Source organism: Manacus vitellinus, unplaced genomic scaffold (genome assembly GCF_001715985.3).
Source record: "Manacus vitellinus isolate BGI_N305 unplaced genomic scaffold, ASM171598v3 scaffold_0_pilon, whole genome shotgun sequence".
NCBI lineage: Eukaryota > Metazoa > Chordata > Aves > Passeriformes > Pipridae > Manacus > Manacus vitellinus.
The window spans coordinates 54,955,805-54,962,257 of NW_021938789.1; positions in this window are offsets into that span (position 1 = coordinate 54,955,805).

Genomic DNA, 6,453 nt, shown 5'->3' on the forward strand with positions numbered 1-6,453 from the left:
GAGATAAATTCTTGCATTGTATCTGCTTCTGGTTACAGTATGCTTTTTCTTTTTCTCCTGGATTTTATAGCTTGCTGAAATAAAAAGACTTTATAGGGATTTGTTGGACTGGATAATTAGCTTATCTTGCTTGTATGTTTGTGCTGTTGCCTATAATGTCATTCTGTGTCATTATCAGGTCTGCTGGGCTTTCTTAAATCATAGAACCTGTGTGTTTATTCTTGTTCAACTTCCTTGGTTCAAAACTATTTTTTGTTTCATCTGAAAATGGGATTTTCCCCTGTTTTTCACAAAGCGTGAGGACAATTCTTTAATATATATTTTCACTACTTCTGAAGTTTTTCTAAATTGCTTTTCCAAAGGCAAGTGCATTACTAGTATTTGTTTGGAAAGCAGAGAATCCAGTTTACCAAATAGATATTTTACTATTTCTGCTTCGCATGTTCAAATGAAAATACACAAAATTTCTTTGAATGTCATCTTAAAAATCAAATTGTAGGTAGTGATACCTTCAAATCACTAATGCTCAGCAAGTAGTGAACTGGAACTCTGGAGATTTAAAGTGAGTTGCTGTCATACAAATTTATTATTCCTCTGACCTTAGTATTTCCTTTGGCATTATATCACCTAACAGATTTATATCACCAGATAGAATTTTTAAGATGCTCTCCCTAGGACTGAACTACAACACTGTGATTCAGAGATGGTCTCCCAAACAATAAGAATACATCAGTTTGGTGTCCTGATCGGACTTCAGTTCTGTTCTGGTAACAACACCCAGTAAAACATTACAGGTGTAATGTTTTAACAGTAAAAACTGTTAACATCCTTAACAGTTTTTATTTTAAGCATGACACAAGGTGCATTTTAGTTTGCAAATCGACTTCACCTCCTCAAACCCTGCGATCAAATAACAGCACTCACTCACTCAGACGATCGATGAATACTTACAATATTTTGTTACGTTCTCCTATGCAGTTAGTTACCAACACCTTCCCTTAGTATATGAGGGGGTGAATAACCTGCATTTACGTGCACTGCCAGTAGTGTTCACAAGCTGGCAGGCAGGTAATACTAACTCACAGGGCTGGGCTTGAATGCATCACTTCTGCTATGCTCTTACCCTCCGCTGTGCCAGCAGCTGAGAGAGCTGTGAGTTTTCCCTGCTCTCAACATCTTTCTGGCTCATTGTCAGCCAAGCCATGCCAACTGCACCAGCCAGTAAAAGCATATAGGAAAAATAAATTTGTCATAGGAAAAGTACAGAAAAATTATGACTTTCATGCAGGACTACAGTAAAGGCACTGTTGGGCTACACTTGGCTAATGAGAAAAAAATGGCTTTCGGAATCAGGGGGTTTTGTCAGTGACAGTGTGCTTGAGGACACTTCCACTCGAAGGCTTAGGAACAAAACTTTGTGTTTTTTAAAAGTGCTGTCATGCAGATGTTTTTATTAACTCTGTGAGTGGATGAGACAACTAGATAGCATGGTGCTGTATCCTTCTCAAAGGATTCTATTTACTAATACTAAAGGGATTTGCTGTCTGATACAAGAAGATACAAGAGATGTTTGTAGCAAAAATTATGTTTGATGCTGAACTGTGCTTTCTACAATGGTTTATTCATTAAGCCTTCAAACATGGCATTTTTTTTGTAATTTATAATGTAATATAAAATAATAGAAAGTGAAATAGTTATTGAAATATCTTTGTGACTATTAGAGAAACACAGCAGACTTTTGGTTTTTTAATCTTCCTTAAACATACACTTGCCATTTCCTCTTGTTATTATAGGGAGGCAAAATCAAACAGGCTCCTTTTTTTTTTGTAGAATTTCACTTCTGCTTATAAATTACAGCCTCAGGATTTGTGTGATTATTTTGTGTCTAATTCTTCCAAAGAACTTTGCAGGACCATGCAGAAAGCATTGTGTTACTGAAGGCTTCAGCTTATGCTTAAAACTGCTAAATCTTGGCATACTAATCTAAATAATGACAGTTTGCATTTTTTATTACTCATGCATGTTTAGCAGAATCAATCTCACAAAAGTCATTAGGGCAACTAAAATTTACATTAAATAATGCACACAATATTTGTCAGAACTGTCTTAAAGGACTGTTGCAAGTGCGTCAATTATTTAATTTAAAGGCTAAGATCAAGCTCGTTAATCTGTATTTAATATTGACATATCAGAGACCTAATTTCTAGCCTTTGCTCAAGACTTACTCCATGTGTCAGAGATGGCTATTGAGTAGAAAATTATTTTTATTGCTCTGGAAATAAGTATTACATTGCATGGAATGGTGTCAGATTTTCTGAAGTCGAAACATTCAGAGAGTACAAAGTGTGCAGATTGTTACAGGTGCTCAGCTTTGACATTTATGGACAATCTTGTCAAAACTTGCAGAAACAAATCTCTACCAAAACTAAAGACTATATTTTCCATCCTGCTGAGGAAGCTTTCAGTACCAAGAACACTTAGGAACAGGAGTTTTCATGGGAAAAATACTCCCTGCCTGGCAGAAAGTTTGCAATGCCTTGTCTTATACCTGCTATCTCCCTGATCCTGATACAAGGCAAGGAAGGGATGATGATGACAAACTAAAAGAAAAACAAGAAACTGGTGTTGGTAAATTGCACCCTGTCAACTCCTTTCCTGACATGAAATGCAGAATTGGTTTTAATCTAATGACAGAAAAAGTTAGTCAGCTGTTGTTCCATTAGTTGAATGCTCATGGCAATAGGAAGCCATAGATCACTGATAGAATATTGCTTCTGGGAAGTAAGAGGCCAAGAGAAAAATAAAATTTCTGCAATATAAAAATATAAATAATTGTTTAAGTAACAGAAAAAACAATATTAACATATTTAATGTAAGATGTTCTGATAAGGTCAGGCTGTTACCAGTCTGTTTACGACAGTCTTTCTTGGGGAGAGGAGACAATGGTCTTTTGTCTTCAGAAGATAGGAAAAAACCCAGAGTTTTTATTAATGTCATATCAAGTTTGTTCAGTTGATTGGAGGATCTTTTCTAGGGGTCTTTATGCAAAGCAGGTGAACTAAGAATGCCAGAAAAATGCTCTGTTTTGCTAGATTTTTGATGGCCCTTCAGGTACTTTAGTTAAAGCTATCTCTTCCTCTGTGGCAATTTAGAACTTGGCAGAAATGCTATATAGAGTAGGTGTAACAGCAGTGGATAATTTCTCCATCTTTTGGAATGTAGTTTTGGTGAGCAAAATTCCAAGAGATACCTGTACCAGAAAACCTGCAATACTTTTTCGCTGGGCTCATCTGAGCCCTGAGAAGCCCCAGGAACTTCATTTATTCCCATGTATATGTGAAAGGTCTGGCCTACATCACAAAGTCAATTTAAAGGCTTAAATACCATATAAGAGGAAACCTCCTATTCCTAATACACTCTTTTAATCACCCAAATGCCCACTCTGTTATCTGACTATGTCAGAAAACCATAGGACCTGTATTTTCACTGGTTCATTTCCTCTGGATATCTCTGGAATCACCCACATCTGATTTTAATTAGCAATGATGAGTCACTGGTGTGTGTGTTTATGAAAGAGCAGAGGAAAATACTCTAGTCTGGTTGTTTGGACACATCTGTAGGAATTGGGAAAAATTGTCTTCTTTTTCCTCTGCTGGCCTGATGAATGTTTCCTTTGAGTGGGTCAGTTCAACATTAAAAATCAATAAACTGTTTTCCTCCCTTTGCTTCCCTCATTCTTGCAACCTTTCTGACCTGCCACACAAGTGATAGATGTGAATTGAAATAGCTCTGGAACAGAAAGGTTGGTGAACTCTGGCCCTGCACATTGGTGGTGGATGAGGAAGAGGGAATTCCAGTCAAACCCCAGGGCAGGATCCTTCTCAAGGAACACTCCTTCCTGTAGCCCAGAGTCAGGTGTTTAAGAGCACATCTGCACCACAGTCTGGGACTCTGGGCTGGCTGTGTCTGCACACCAGTCTTGGAGCTATCAGGACTGGAAAGCACAGCACACATGCTGGCGTTGGAGGTTTACTGTCTGGAATTCTAGGAGTGTTGTGTAAACATACTCTAGTTTCAGGAGAAAAGCAAATCCATCTCCAGGGCATTTGCTGTAGACAAGTCTTACGCAGCTCCAAGCTGACCTTGCTCTCTTTGAGGACTCTTTCCTGAAGTGCCTGTCTCTCCCTGAACATTGCCAAGGGGACTGAGCCAGCCAGCTTGGGACTGCAGTTTCCACTGGCTGGCAAAAGGGCAAAGTTTTGGGAGCTGTTTCAGTGAGTACCTTCTGTGATATTTCTCTGCAACAGTGTGTTTATGTTTATTGTGACTCAGGCTCAATGTTGTTGCCTTGCAAGTTCTGATAAGCTGGGAAAGGGAGGACAGTTTGAATTTTTTGACCCTTTTTTGGTCTAGAGTCCTGAGGAAAGGTCATGTTACTACAGTGACAGGTGAGACCTCATCTGTAAATGAGCAAAAGGCTAAGCATAGAAGATCATTTTCAAGGATGAATCTTGGGGGTAGTCCCCACAGCCTTATTTGTAGGAGAAAGAGATGTTAAAAGGGAAGAAGGAAAGCCCCACCATAATGTGTTTCTGTATCAAATTGTGCTGTGGAATAGTAATCTGTGGGCTTTGCTACTGAAATGTGTTTTAGTAGAGTTCATGTATTTCTGAGATTACGGTAACTATGGCTGCTTCTCCTGAAAGGTAAACAAATACATTCCTTAACATGAAATCCCACACAAATGGACTAAACACATTGTGACTTTCACTTAAACTCCCTGGTTTTGGAAATAATTCTAATTTTTCTTTTGAATTGGCGTAAGCTGTTCTTGAGCAACTAACGACTTCTTCTCAGCTTACTCCACCCTCTTTTCCTGGATTTCTCATGCTTCTAAAAGGCAGTGGGAATACAGTTAATCATTAAATCATCAACTAAGAGGTTTCTAAGTCTGTTGCTAGATGAGTTTTTTACGCAGATAGGTTTTTCTTGGACTATAAGAGCTAAATATGTCTGTACTTATCACCTTATAATTGATCCTGTCTCTTTTAAGTACAGATAGAACGAGTCTCTCGATAATTAGAAAAATCTCACTTTTTTGCTGATGAAGACCGAGCTGACTGAGATTATAGGCTTGAGTGGGGATTCAGGTGCATCACTCATACAGAATTTGGTGCACCAATACTACTTAATCTAATTGGTATGGATGAAGAAGTCAGAACATGGACTTAAATTTTCTTCATTCACAAGTTTATCTAATAGCAATGAAGTTTTAAGCATAACTGGTATTTGGACATGCTTCTGAAGTTGTAGTCTTTTCTCAATCCCTCTTTCAAAACAATTGTTCTGCACCTCTAGTCAGGCCTCATCTTATAGAGGAATAATATTATAATAGCTGGAGAATTTTCAAATGTCCATTTCCTTACATACTCGGCAGACATTAGGCCTGCTGCTAAGCTGCCAGATACTCCTGTGGCATACTTTGTGCAGGCATAAAAGCTAGCTAGATCTCCTCCTGTGTGTGTACCAGAGTGGCCCCTGCCTCACCTCTTCTGGAATTCCGGTAAGATTTGTGAAAACTGAGATGGTGTGGCACACAGGCACAGCAGTCACCAGCTGCCGAAACAGCTCCAGTTACTGCTGGGAGCTGGAGTGAGATTGAATACTTTTTATTTAAAACTGAATTTTCTTCTCTCCTTCAGAAGTGCTGTTCCCTAGCAGTTCAGAATTCAGGATCTGGATTAACTGGAGTAATGAACAGTTGTTGAAACTGTAAGATTTAGCTGGTGATGCTTCCAGAGCTCATCTTCTCCCAAGAGGGCAAGTCCTCAACAAATAGAAACTGTCATACTGTCATTAAGTCTAGAATTTCTAATGTTTCTACTGTTTAGAAATAAGAAGGCAGAAAGAGGTTAAAAAACACAAACCAACAAACAGCTTTAATAGAAACATCTAATATTTTACAGCCTTTTTCAAGCTGTAAAATTTAATAGACTAATGTATTATTCTATGGGATACTTACTTTCCTTCCAGACTCTGTGGAGGAATAGCTCTATCAATTTTAAATATAATTTCAAAGCTATTTTTGTAGAATTATTCCAACTGTCTGGTTCTGAAACATGCAGACAGACCATAAATTAATAATTAATTTTGTTCCTATTTTTTTGACAATATTTCTGACACACAAACAAACCAACATCATTAAATATTAATTTACAGTTTCATTTGACAATCATAGTCATGGAAACTCTTTTTGAGGGGTAATGATAGATTTACAGGGTTGGAGACACCTTTTAAGTTATCAAGTCCTCACTTCTATCTTACGTAGGCCTATAGAAGTATATTAATATTATATATATTAATTTGAATAATATCAATTCATATACACTTGAAGCAATATTAAGCTAGACTAAACTTGTCATACTTGATACTAGATTTACACTGGTGTAAGGT